This window comes from Lygodium microphyllum, unplaced genomic scaffold, assembly GCF_053477565.2.
Source record: "Lygodium microphyllum isolate KBCC unplaced genomic scaffold, Lygodium_microphyllum_v1.1.10 scaffold_66, whole genome shotgun sequence".
NCBI lineage: Eukaryota > Viridiplantae > Streptophyta > Polypodiopsida > Schizaeales > Lygodiaceae > Lygodium > Lygodium microphyllum.
In genome coordinates, this window is record NW_028229549.1 from 360,388 (window position 1) to 374,794 (window position 14,407).

A 14,407-nucleotide genomic window follows, 5' to 3' on the forward strand; every position below is an offset into this window, starting at 1 on the left:
TACATCCATCTGCCATAGTTTCCAACCTCTAGCTGCTGCCAAAGCAATCACAGTTCTAACTGTGGCCATCTTTGCTACAGGACTGAAAGTCTCCTCATAATCAAGACCATACTGTTGCGCATACCCTTTTGCAACCAACCTGGCCTTATATCTTTCCAATGATCCATCTGATTTACATTTTACCTTATACACCCACTTGCATCCAATAGGTGTTTTGCCCTCAGGCAACTATACCAAATCCCATGTACAATTTTCAGCCAAAGCTGAATATTCCTCATCCATAGCAGCACGCCAATTCTCATCTGAAACTGCCTCATCAAACTTACTCGGTTCTCTAAAACCTGTTACTTTCGTCATATAAGCATAATAACGGGCTGAATATCCAGTGTAAGTATACCTGTCAACAGGTCGTCTGACCCTCTCTGATCTCCTGAGCTGTAGCTCACTATGAGCTTGCCTCTCATGAGGCAGCACATAACGGCTCTGCCTAGCACCTGGCATCATAACAGACGGAATCCCCAATTCACTGTCTAAGCTGTCACTGCTAGATGAATCATAACCTGTAGTGAGTGGACCTGTTACATCTTCAAAAACTTTTTCTTTTCCCTTATCTGTTCTCCCCCTCACTGATATATCCATGTCAGTGGATGCAGTAGTGCGACTCCGTTCCTGTCCAAGGACTCACTGTAGATGATACATCACCTGTCTGACCAGTCATGGAAGTACTCTCTACAGGAGTATTTTCAGCATGACTCATACTGGGTGAGCCATCAGTAGGCACTGCAACAGGATTCCCATACCAAGATGCTAACTCATCAAATACCACATCTCTGCTTATGAGTGTCTCATGCGTAGAAGGTACATAACACTTATAAGCTTTCCATTCCTGTGCATATCCAATAAACACACTTTTCACTACCTTAGGATCCAATTTCTTCCTCTTCTCATCCGGTATATGCACATATGCAATGCTGCCAAATACCTTCAAGTGTGAAATATCAGGTTTATGACCATACAGCCGTTCATACAGAGTGACCTCATGAATCCCTGCTGTAGGGGTTTGATTCAGCACATATACAGCAGTCACCACTGCTTCAGCCCAATAACCATTTGGCAGACATTTTTCATTCAGCATAGCTCTAGCTGACTCCATCAAAACCCTGTTTTTCCTCTCTGCAACACCATTTTGCTGCGGTGTATAACTGCATGTGAGCTGTCTTCTGATCCCATGTTTAGCAAGATACCTATCAAAGTAGTTTGAGACATATTCACCTCCTCCATCTGATCTCAAACATGATATGTAACAGCCCAATTAATTTTCAGCATGTTTCTTGAAGTCTTTGAATGCATCAAACACATCATCCTTATGTTTCAAGATATAAAGCCAAGTGTACCTGCTGAAATCATCAATAAATGATACATAATATCATGCACCGCCAAAGGAAGCATTATGTGAAGGACCCCAGACATCAGAGTGTACCAACTGTAAAGGCCTAGTGTTGTTTTTTACATGTCTCATGAAAGGAAACCATGCCTACTTCCCAAACTAACATGCAAGGCATACATGACCAAAATCATTATACTTGAATTTAGGTAATCCAAGTACTACTTCTTTCTGCTGCATAGATTTCAGCTTTTGTACATTGACATGTCCAATCCGCTTGTGCCAAATTTCTACATCTCTGATGGCACTCTCATCATGAGCAAACATAGCTGCTTTAAGTTCAGGAATAGTCGCTTCCAAAGTAAACATCCTGCCATCCCTTCTGCCCTTGGCAATTAGCTTGCAGCCATTTCCATACTCCTCAATGAAACATTCATCCTTGTTAAACCTCACTTGCAGATTCTATTCTGCCATTTGACCCATAGACAACAAATTCTTTGTTATGGTCGGTACATGTAAGACATCATGCAGGCCTTTCTTCTTGCCATCAGGCATCATCAATGGAACAATCCCTTTATGCTTTATGTCATGTTGGGTATCATCCCCAGTACATACATGACCATGTGTACCTGCAACCATCTCATCAAACCACTCTCCATGCGAGGTCATGTGGTTTGACGCACCAGAGTCAATGTACCACCTGTCATCTCTGTTCTGCCTTGACGCAGTCTTGGACACATGGTGCATGGCAAAGAGTCTAACAACCTGATCATCTTGACCACCACTAGAGGATGCATAATGCCCATGCTGTTTCCCTTTTGTCTTCATGTCATTCTGCTTTTTGTAACATTCCTTCGCTATGTGCCCATACTTACCACAATAATGACAGTCCTTGTCCTTGTTGGACTGATCAGTAGACTGCCAAGATCCAGATCCACCTCCTCTACCTCAGGGTGATCTCCCCCTGCCTCTAAAACCACCAGATCCTCGCTGTCCCTGTGTATTGGCACCATGCCAATTTCCTTGCTGTTGCTGCTGTCCATAAGTATTACGAGTGTCACCACGACCTCGAAATGAACCACGACCTTTAGATCCTCTGCCACGCTGGCTAGAGTACAACACAGTGTCTCTACTCTGAGATGCACTAGAACCTGTATTCAAACCAAGTTTGACTTCCTCATGCAGCAACAAAGCAACTAGCTCTTCCCAGCTAGGGGGCTCTTCTCTGACAGAAATGGAAGTGTCAAAAGCTTTGTACTCTTTGCCTAAGCCATTCAAAGCAACAGCAATCATATCATCTTCTGATACACTTGAGCCAATAGTAGCAAGTTGGTCAGCTATGGTCTTAATCTCCGTGGTATACGTCTGGATGCTCTTGCCATTCCTAGACATGTTGTTGAACTGCTGTTTCAACTGGATCTTTCTTGCATGTGTCATGGTTCTATAATTTTTCATCAGTATGTCCCAAGCATCCTTCGGAGTCTCACATCCAGTGATTTGAATTACCATAGCATCAGATATACATAAGGAAAACCAATGCAGCACCTTGCATGCTCTTTCATTCCATAGCCTGGAGGCTCTTTTCTGTTCATTTGTTGGATTGTGTGCAGGCAACTCAGGAGCAACTTCATCTCCTGTACATAAATCCCAATAACCTCTGCGAACCAGAAAGTTTTTCATTCTGAATTTCCATAATGTAAAGTTCTTATTATCCAACTTCTCTCCAACTATCTGAGTGATATTGTCAGTCCCATGTGCATTAGCTATGATGCAATAGACTGTCTATCAAGTGCCTGACTCTCTGCAGTCCAATAAGTATGACTGACTAAGTTCGGTCCGTAACAGTTTATGACAGTTTTCTGCACTGAATTGCAGAAAAAAAACCAGGGTATTTCAGCCCACTAACACCCCAAAACACTCCACAAACAAGTGGTCTTAACTGTAGATATAACTGTCAATACATAAGCTATGTGTTTGCTTCAGCTTAAGCTTATATAACCTCACTGCCAGGGTACATACATGCAGTCTGAAAACTTTAAACTATGAGTAACCAGTAGCAATTTCAAGTCCAAAACTGAGTGTGTCAACAAATTCAGTTTCAGGTTGCAGTCAACCAAAATTCAGCATACCAAGCTCCAAGCAGCTCCAAAATGTCTTTTGACCATGTCATACATTTACTTTGTAGTGGAAAGTTCAATACATGAGCTGTTTGTAATTAACCAGGACAGTGTAACTGCATTTACTTCAGCTTCAAAATTCAGTTTTCAATTATGCTCATTGCTTGCTTCAATTCTCCATGCATTCAGCATGTATAGGCCAGTTCATATAGATGATGGAACCCCCAAGATGACCTGTATTGCTTCAGTAATGCACAGTACTTGTCATTGACTGTGTATGACAGTTTTCAGCCTGTCATTGATTTTCAGATCTGAGTATTCTGAGCAAGAGATCTCAGATCCAAGACATTTGATCCAATGTATACATGCTTTGACACATTCTAGTGCTCCAAAGATGCCTTCTGAGTGTAGTACAAGGCTCTTGTGTGTCAGTAATGACTGAATGCATGCTGTCCATTCATGTTTACAGCAGTTCAGAAATTATTACAGGTCTGTGTCTGTCACTCCAGCTCATAACAGAGCTCACACAAGCATTTACTCCTTGCACACTTCAAATACCTTCAATAGTGAGCATACATGCTCTATGAACCTTGTCCAGGTGCCCCACTGAAGATTGACAGGTTGCTATCCACTCAGATCAGTAGGCGCAGATTTTCAGATACGGGCTGTTGTCCATTCAGATCAGCAGGCGCAGATTTTCAAATACAGGTTGATGTCCATTCAGATCAGCAGGCGCAGATTTTCAGATACAGGTTGCTGTTTTTCTGGAGGCAGTCCACGATTTTCAGACACAGGTTGCAGTCCATGATTTCAGGACACAGGTTTCAGGAGGCAGTCCACGATTTTCAGACACAGGTTTCAGGAGGCAGTCCACGATTTTCAGAAGGTAGTCCATGCTGATTCCTTCCTTTGACTATGGCTTCATTTGCAAGTGTCCAGCTTCTTCCTCATTCCTTACTTCCATCTCCTTTGCACTGCAAGTTGTCATGCCCATTCTCCCACAGCCTCATGGATAAAGCTCTGATACCATGTTCAAAGAGTAGAGAGAGAGAAAGAAAGGGAAAGACTCCATATCCATGAGCCTTCAGGCTCTCAAGCTCATTCCTTCATTTCCACATACTCTACTGAAAAGCACACTCACACTACAAGATAAAGTGACCTAGTGTAAATGTAGACTAGACTGACTAACTCTAGTCAGGTCACTGACTGACTACTAACCCGACTTATTTAATGTAGTCACATGTAGACAGCTGTACACACTAGCTGTCATAGATGTCGGTCATAGATGAAGACACACTGACGGTGAGCTTGATTTCTAACAGCTCTTCAGTTCTCTCTTCCAAGCTGCATTATGCATCTGTTCCTTTCTAAGCCTTCTCCAAGTTCTTGATTATTCATATTTTCTCCATCTATTTGAGCTGCAACTCCTTCTTGTATGTGGTCTTGATCCATTGACATAGCTTGTCATCCTCTTCAAAAACAATGTCCTTCCATAGTTTGAGCTCTCTCCAAGTCATTTTGATTGGTATGCAGTGTGTCCTTATCACACCAGGGCTCCTTCTCAACTTTGGTTGTTGCACATCAAGTTCACTTTTATTTTCAGCAAGTATCACACCCAGGGGGGCATTGGGACGTGGGGTGTCGCACCATGTTGTGTCGTGTCGTGTTCTGTCACATCATGTCATGTTGGTGTTTTCGGGTCACAATGCATTGGGATCCTATCCACAATCCTGAGCCTCCTTCCCTATTGAGCTAGTATGCTCCATGCTAGAGTTGCTCTTATACCACGTGTTACAGACCTTCATGGGATTTCAAGTCATAACCTATCATGAGGCATAGAAATGGCATAGTGGAAAGATACACAAGTTATATCAATGAATCTTTGCATTCATGATATCGAAAGATACCACATTGAGGCATACCTCAGGACTACACCCTTGTGACACTACACATTTGAGGGCCCACCACTAAGCCTAGGGAATCATATGTAGAAGCACAACCCAAGCAAAGCTTGATTGAGTACTACCCCCTATATATGTGCATTGGTATGCATCCCCCTGGTATACCTATAGAGCCCTTACCCTTACATCCCCTCTTTTCGTTTTTGTAAGTATGAATAAAGTTAGAAATTTATACTAATTCCATTAATATTTTATTCCTTCTAAAGCTAACTAATAAACAAAAATTCCTCCTCATATAATAAAATAGTTAACGAAAAGAGTCCCCTATTACTAAATCTTTGTCTTAAGACAAAGCCTCCCCTTGGAAACTATTTAAAGGAAGCCCCCTCCCCCCCCTCTTCGCAATTACAACTCATGATATGAGGAGGAGACACACACACACACACACACACACACACACACACACACACACACACATACACACACACACACACACACACACACACAGAGCATGAGTGAGTCATGGAGAGGTGAGGAAAATTCTACGTGAAGAAGATACCACCCATTCATGCACTCGCATCCTACCTTCAAAACCCTTCATTTTCATCACTTTTCCCTATCCACTATGGTTGTTGGGATAAAGGGCAAAGGGCACTGCCCATGTCCCCTGCCCATAAGGGCCAGGTTGTACATAGTACATATACCTATCTAAAATCATTTTTGAAGTATACTCTTCAATACCACAACTCATGTGTCTCTGTCTCTTCCCTCTCTCAACATGTATCTCTACACAGAAGCTCCATTGTAACTAACTCAACAAAGGGGTATCAGAGCTTGGTTCAGGCAATCAGGAGCTTGGCATTTCTTCAAATGCAAGAGCTTGAAGTTGAAGAAGAGTTCATTGTGAAGAGTTTGCAAGGAGGACAACAAGGTTGGAAGCTTCTTCTTGAAGCTTGAAGCTTCCTTCTTCATTTGAGCTTGTTGGTAGCCATCATTGGCCACTTATTAGGGACCCTTCCCATCATCCACAACACTTGGACCAACATTCCAATCTCTTCACGGCTGAAGGCATCATCACCATGGGTATGCAGATCTGGTTTTTAGCATGCTCATGACCTATAGCAAAGCTGCTCCTCTTCTTTTGGCATCATGGTTGTGCTCCAGACTTTGCATCTAATGCTTGGCACTGAGCAGAAGTGTGGTATTACACTTGGAGTTGATATACGTTCAATGTAATAAACAGGGTAGCAACTATTTCTTGAGTGAATAATGCTTATGATTCACTTATGTGATGATCTGATGTCCATTAGGTGCTACATGACTTGGAGATGTTATGTCTATGATTAGAGCCATCATTTTGCTTGGTTTTGACAGAGATTTAATTGTTGGAATAATAGGGTTGAATGACATTTTGACTACGTATGCATTATGTCTTGCTTCTAGACTTGGTCTCGAACATTCTAAACCAAGTATTCATGCTTATGGTTGATGTTACATACTTGGATTTGATTCTGCAGAATGCATTTGAGCAGCGATTAAAGTCCATTTTTGGATCAACTTTACCTACAAGTCTACTACTGTACATTCAAGACAGTTTTCTGCATATTCAGGACAGCATACCTCACTGTCAGGAATTTTGATATGTTTCTATGCAAGAACATTATGGTGATGTTTTGAGAAGCTTTGCATGATCTTTAGAGCTCAATCTCAATTAGTTTGAGAGGTTGATAAGTAGTAGCACCTCAAATCTAGTAATATATGCACTAGATCCCATGGATTTTTCACTACATTTACAACACCTTATCACATAAGTATGACCAATCAATGAGGATAGAGCACATAAGGAGACCCATGAAAGAAATATTAGCAGACATGGAAACTTAAAGAAGGATAGGTAGAGGCCTCTTGCAATAATTGGCCAAGGACCTAAGCCTGAAGAAGAGCTAAGGGTGTTGAACTTTGACAAGAAAATCTTACCACCCTTAGAACTCCTAATCAAGTGAAATGAAATAGCACTACTCTTGTTGCTTCAATCTTAAACTAACTAGGATGAAGGGCTAGTCATGAATTCCAATTGTCACAAGCCACATGTAGACAGCAAGGGATGACCCATATAGTTTTGATGAATAATTTTAGGTTTTTGAGGCTTATTGTTAATCGAATTTTGAAAGGACCAATTTTTTTGAAAAAATCGATTATTAGGAAGATAAGATGCAAGTTCTAAAAACTACCGAAGGGACGGATAAATTTTTAACTCCAATGAGATTGTTTTAGGAAACATTGCACCAAATGGATCTACAATTAGGTCATCCCCCTAAAAATAGTAGCGTTTAGGCTTAATAAAGTTGACCTTACTTTTACACTCTACCACCTACAAATTTGTTAGAAGGGTTGCAGATCCGTTTTTACCTATATACAATATTTATGACATCCATCCCACTTGTACTCCAATTTTCAAGGAAACAGTTCACATCATACATCTAGTATATGAATTGTCCCTTCACAAAAGCTTACTTCTTGGTATGCAAATCATGAAGTGCTTTCATTTGCTTCTTCTTCCCCACTGGTTGATGCAATATCACTTGCAATCTAATCTCAACCAATTGTACTAAAGAAGTTACTTGTTGGTACTCTCAACTTGCCCATTGTTGTGCTTGATGTTCAAAGCCTCTGTCAATGTCTTTATTTAGAAAGTGAGTTCCACAAACATAGACTAGCTTTTTAAAGGACCAAATTGACATATAATTTTCTCTAAGATACAACTTGCCATTTCCTTATCATTATCCTTCACAATTTCATGGGCTTCAAACCACTTTGTAAAGTATGTGTTGCAACAATAATTTATAGCTTATGCGATGTTGATGAAGGATGCACAAGTCCAACAAAATCAATACCTAATCTTGTTAAAAGGTAACATCAATACCTAATAAACCTATGATGGTACAAGATTGATGAGATGAAACTATGGACCTCCCTGGGAGTGGTGGGTGGATGGTTCATGGCTCGGATAACAACTACCTTTTCACGATTGGTAGCAATGACAAGTGCACTCAAAAAATGGCCCAAGAGTAAACTATAAGCACCCCAAGTACACATTCCTATGGATTTAGAGCAATATAGTGCTCTGAATAATACCAAAATCTTTTACCGAATACAACAAGCTATTGATTACCCACATCATCTATGTATACATCGAGATCCTCACGTGAAATATCACCGAAGGACTTATTGACTGTCCTCTTGGGACATTGCATAAACCAAATGCCATCACGTGGTCTGTAAAAGTACCAAAAGCTATGATAAATGTTGTTTTTGACTTCTTTTCTTTGGTTATGGCTGTTTGATTATACCTAGAAAAATACTCCACATATCTTACCCCTAATTGATCCAAAATCTTATCAATGAAAGGCAAGGCACAGTAATCCTCGACTATTTGCTTATTCAATTCTTTAAAGTCCGTATATAAATGAATTTGACTATTCTTCTTTATCCTTATCACCACCACTTAGCACCATTTTGTATGCTCTATAGGAAAGACTAGTCCAGCTTACTTCCCTGTTTCAGGAGGATTGCGTCCACAGAAACAGTAGGGGGGATCCCCTTTAAGTTGTTGTAGCTCCATGTGAAGACATCCCCTTTAAGTAGGATTGTTTGTGTCCACAGACATAATTTAGAGTTGCAAGTTCGAGCTCCACTACATAAGTATAGTATAATAGATCTAGTCTTTGGCCCAAGTAGGCTTATTTAAACTGACTTCATACACATCATGTGTGGTGGAACCCTCATCAAATTCACGTGAACTTGAGGGTTCATCAACCAAGGCTCCTTCAAGATTCTCCCGCTCTATTGTAGAAGGTGAATCTCCTTCATTCAACAGATGCATAGCTAGGGTAAGCATAAAAAATAGCTCTTTCTAGACCACATCAAAAAATCAAGCGACCAGCTAAAAGATCGACCACGTAGTTAGCCATTTGTGTACATAGCCAGCCCAAACTCCTTGCCTTGTATAGCTCCGAAAAAAGGGCTTCCAACTGTCACTTTTCATCGTGGATGTGCCAGATCTAGGTGATGGTCCAAAACTTTGGATGCCAATGTGTCGCGATAGCTCACCCGTAGGTCCACATAGGTTGCATATTTTCGGATGTATGTGGGATAGTTACACCCAATGACAGTCAACCGTGGTGGTTGGTCGTGTATCCATGTTGTGGGAGCCGAGTTTTGTTGTGAGCACCATCTTTTGACGCAGACATCGCACTCTTCTCTGTATTCTTAGTTTACAGTGAAAAAGCCGCTTTCCCAATGAGACGAGCCCCGCATTCCGCTCTTATTTGTCTTTCATATATTTGCGATGTTGGCGGCTGGATGATTGCACATGGCTATGCACTAGTTCAAGGGGCGATTTTTTCGCCGAACATGTCAGGAGGAAGAGGAAAAAAGCTCCCTCGAATGGGAGCATGCTGAAGTTTTGAAGAAGGTCTGAGTGTCTCCATGGGGATAAAGCGAGGTGGGTTGTGTAACCATGTTGCGGTCACGCGGTGGCACTACCACTGCCATAGCATCTTTCTTTTGACACCACCTTCGTATCCCCATTTCCGTACGGCTCCATGGAGCGGTGTACGACTCGAAAGGCGAGAAGCGAAGTTCTCTGAGGCCCGTGTAGAGTTGTTGCTCGTTTGTATGCTTTCATGTAGACCGGATCCAATGGCGTGGATGTTTCCTATACAAAAGGGAGCGGGCATTGGTATGATGATGGGGCTTTACTCGATTTCGGTTACATTGAAGGGTGGCTTTTCTTGCCAAGTCCCATGAAGAATGGGTGTTGGTGTTGGAAAACGCGCATGGGGTGGGAGTGCCTCTCTCTTGTGCCAAGAAATGTGGTGCTGGCAAGTAGATAGCAGGCTCCGAGCGAATAGCTAACCTGGTTGCACGAGTGTAGTGCTTTGTAGCTTGTGGTGGTATGTGCGTGCGCGGGCAGTGCCGGTGCTCGAGCACGTGGAATAGTAGCCCTCGAGGGGGCAACCAAAATAAATTGGGGAAGGCTGCGCCTTAGTTAGTACGCGCGTGTGAGAACGTACGTACGTAAAATGAATAAAAGATCGGGTTTGTCACCGGGGACTGAGAGGAGGCCGACGGTCGGCCTGCAGACAAGGTGGCGTTGTCCCTCCACTGTCTGGAGCGAGGGGTAGCATTGCTCCGTTTCCGGCCTCATGCGGTCTCCCCTACTTCGAGGACGGAGAGTTGCCAGACCTCCGGGCGGCAACGATCTCGTCCACTCGCGACTTGGAGATGGGCGCCGCTGCAACGGCAGCGAATCAGCCCCACATCTCAGTTCACGTGACCGGTGGCATCCACACAACTGTATACTCCCCCCTCCTCGGGTTACAGGCGTCACAATACACCCAGGAACGAAAGGGCGAGCGCGCGCCAACTGCATAGTTAATGTACGATGCTCACTTTCTCCTAGTCATTCATTCTATGCATGTGTTGTTCCAAAACATCAAAACCCATAGTTGATTGTTCCTATTGGATGGATATATCTAATTGGTTGGCCTATCATGGGCTATTCAAGCCTTGAGCAACTCATTGAGAAGAGAATCATTTCTCTTTTTGAGGGGTGAATTGGGGTGTATGGGGAGCATCGATGGTACTTCCTTTTCCATTGAGGCATTAGTACCCTTGCTGAAAATTGTGATAACCTTGATGCTGGGTAGCTCCAAATGGATACATTGTAGTTGGAGGTCAAGTATACAATTGATGAGTCATTTAAATAGGCATCCCAATAGTACCTCATTACCAACTCATTCCGTGTTAGGCAACACATAGAAGATGGCAGGTAGACTTTCAATCTTGGCAGTTAAGGTGATTTGACATTTCCCTAATAATGCATAAGGAGACCCCCCATATGGACAATAATTCTGTGTATGTTGAGATTGGGCATGGACAATATAAAGATGCCAAACTATGACATAGAAGGATTACGCATGCGAATTCGCAAAGGCTGAAATAGATGTAGTCTACACAGGTTTGGATATGTCAATTTTGATCATGTATGTGAGTCTTATCAGCTTGGCAGGCAGTCTAGACTCCCATTTTCAAGAGGGGGGGCAGTGAGCACTTATCCTTTGGAAATGGCACACTCTGACATTTGGAGTCCATGTCAGAATGTTTCCTTGAGTGGAAGATGTAGGTCCTATATCATTTCTATTGATGATTTCAGTAAGATGACATAGGTGTACTTTTTGCAACATACTAGTGAAGCATTTGAAAAGTTTTGCAGTTTTAAGATATGGCAGAAAAGAAATTTGGGGGTTACATAAAATGCTTGAGATCAGATAATGGAGGAGAATTTATGTCAAATGATTTTTCTTACTACTTGAGAGACCATGGGATTAGAAGACACATTACATGCAAGTATACACCATAACAGAATGGTGTTACTATAGAAAGGAAGAATAGGATTATTACCAAAGTTGCAAGAGCTATGATGAATCAATCAAGCTCTTTTTTCCCAGCTATAGGTTAGCTAGATGTCATGTGTGCCTCAATAAATGAGTCGAGATCTAACTCTAGTTAGGAACATGGTTAGGTTAGCAATGTGGTTTGAACTATATTGTAGTTGTGTGTAGTATGTGGGTTACTCAATGAATAATCAAGAATACTATTGAGAGCACTGTGCTCTTTGAGCTTGCCTCTCTCCATATCTCTCACTCTCCCTCTACATCTTGAACATGATATCAGAGCAGGAAGGCCTTATGTGGCAATGAGTAGAAGATGAAGAGTGACCTTGACCTACAGCTTGAAGAAGGAACCCTATGGAAGTGCATTGATAGCCACAGACTACACTTGGAATGGTATCTATCAATGTTCTTGAAGTCTACACTTGATAGAGCCTATTAGGGCTTGGAAGGAGGGGTCATTGGCCTTCACTAGAGCATGTGATGGAGCTAAACAACACCGGCACCTTTAGCAACAAATCTGCATGATCGGTCTAGACTGCACTTGTTGTTTTGGGGGTTGAATGGGCAACATTAGCAAGTGGGTACCATGACCAATGGGCTAACATACTTAGTATTATTTAGGGCCACTTGAAGCTCATTCGTAGTAGGATATATAGCAATCGTGAGTGCTCATTAGAAGGTCATCAACAACAGCCACAAATTAGCATGGAGTTGGGAATTTGCACTTGCTTTATGGCTTACATGATCAAAGTATCTCAACCAATCATTGCTTCACTTTGGCATTACCAACATCAGGTGGATAGTTGGCAACTAGTGTGGCATAATTTATGCATGCTTGGGGCACTAGTATGAGGATCTGAAGCTCAGTTCTAAAATCTATTTATAGGCTGCAAGAAGCTTGACAGATTGCACTTGAAATCTTGGAGCATATTGAAAGGTTAATTTGGTTTGTAGGGAGTCAAGCACCATCTATTCAAATACTGTAGAAAATACATAGAGTTGTAAACATGGCAAATGTAGATAGATTTGACAATATTGCACAGATAGTGGGTGAGAAGTTGGACAATAATAACTATGCAATATGGAAATTTTGCATGGAAATTTTCCTAGTTGGCAAAGGGTATTGGGACCTTATTACAGGTGTTGAATCTGTGAACCCAAGCTTCCAAAAAAGAGTCCAATTGTTGAATAGCTATGATAGTGGATTTTTAGAGCCTGTTTTTGAAGTGGAAAAGTGGCTCGGTAGGCGTAAAATACCAATTTTTCATGCAAACTGAAACAATTTCGGATCAATGAGCTGGAGTTATCGTAGATGGAGTTCAATGGTAGGAACACAATGCAAGTCTCGGTTCATTGATTAGAGATCGTTTGACCCCCCATTTAATCCCCTCAAGGTTTCACGTTATAAAGAAGCTATGTGATCTGAGAGCCAAAAAGTGCATGATAAAGGCTAACTTTATAGATTTCGATGCCACGGAGCCAGTTGTCCAGTCAGATCTCGAACCTTAGTTTGTTTGCCTCACCAAGATGCCAAAATCCACTTATTGGCATTGTGAAAACACAAAACTTGAACTAGTTATTTTAAGGCTTTAAGCCTTAAGCTTGGATTAAAGAGGGTTAACTCTACAAATTTGAATCGGGGGAGGGGGGTGCCATTATTTTCAGTGCCTCCTCCTTGATTAAAAAATGATTGTTTGTGCCTGTTGGCATCAAGTTGAGGGAAGAGGGCATCAAGATAGAGAATTTGGACACTCTCCAACACTTCAATCCACATGAAAAATGATTGAGTAAATGGAAATATCAGTTTTTAGTCTTTCTCTCTTCTCTCTCCTCTTGTTTTGTGTTTCCATGGTTGATTCTATGAAAGAAGGGGGTGGGCTAAGATGAAAGAATTCGATCGTTGTCATGAGGTTCTTTCCTCATGGTCTAAATATAAAACATTTATCCTTTACAAATATCACTTAGTTAGTTGAAGTCTAGACATACTACATAGAATCTTGCCTAGTGCAATAATCATAAAAACCTAAGTCCACCAACATACCACATGGTGTAATAAAGGTGGGGACTCTCTACCTTAAAATGCAATAAATTTATCATGGGCCCTTGATAAGATGATTTATTTTGGATACTTACTCTTAACCATCCTTGTATTTCTTACATGAAGTTGCTACGAGTTTTGCAAAACATGCTGCATATGACATGGTATATGTGATCATGGACAATCAAATGGCTTGGATGAGGCCACGATTACATATGTTAGTGATGAAGTTATTCTAATAACATGTCTCACAAGTTCATTAGAGTGAGGAATCACTTAAGTCCATAAAGTATACTATGTTAGTGAGCATATGCATTGTATATGCCTTATATGACTTGCATGAAATATAACTTTGGCAAGAGGGAGTGAAGTCGTGAGCAAGAAAGCCAGTGCAACTTGTGGCACTGAATAAGGGTGCAGGCTGGGAGAAGAGATCTACAGATTCGAAACACACAAGTGTTACTCAAAGTGGAGCTTTGCAATACAACTCAAGCTTGGGAATAAAGGAG

The 14,407-nt window shown here is 41.6% G+C and overlaps 1 pseudogene; it reads right to left on the bottom strand.

Annotated features, from left to right (window-relative positions):
• Positions 1-10,545: 10,545 nt before the first annotated feature.
• On the bottom strand, positions 10,546-10,791 carry LOC148008828 (signal recognition particle RNA; annotated as a pseudogene).
• Between the last annotated feature and the right edge of the window lie 3,616 nt (positions 10,792-14,407).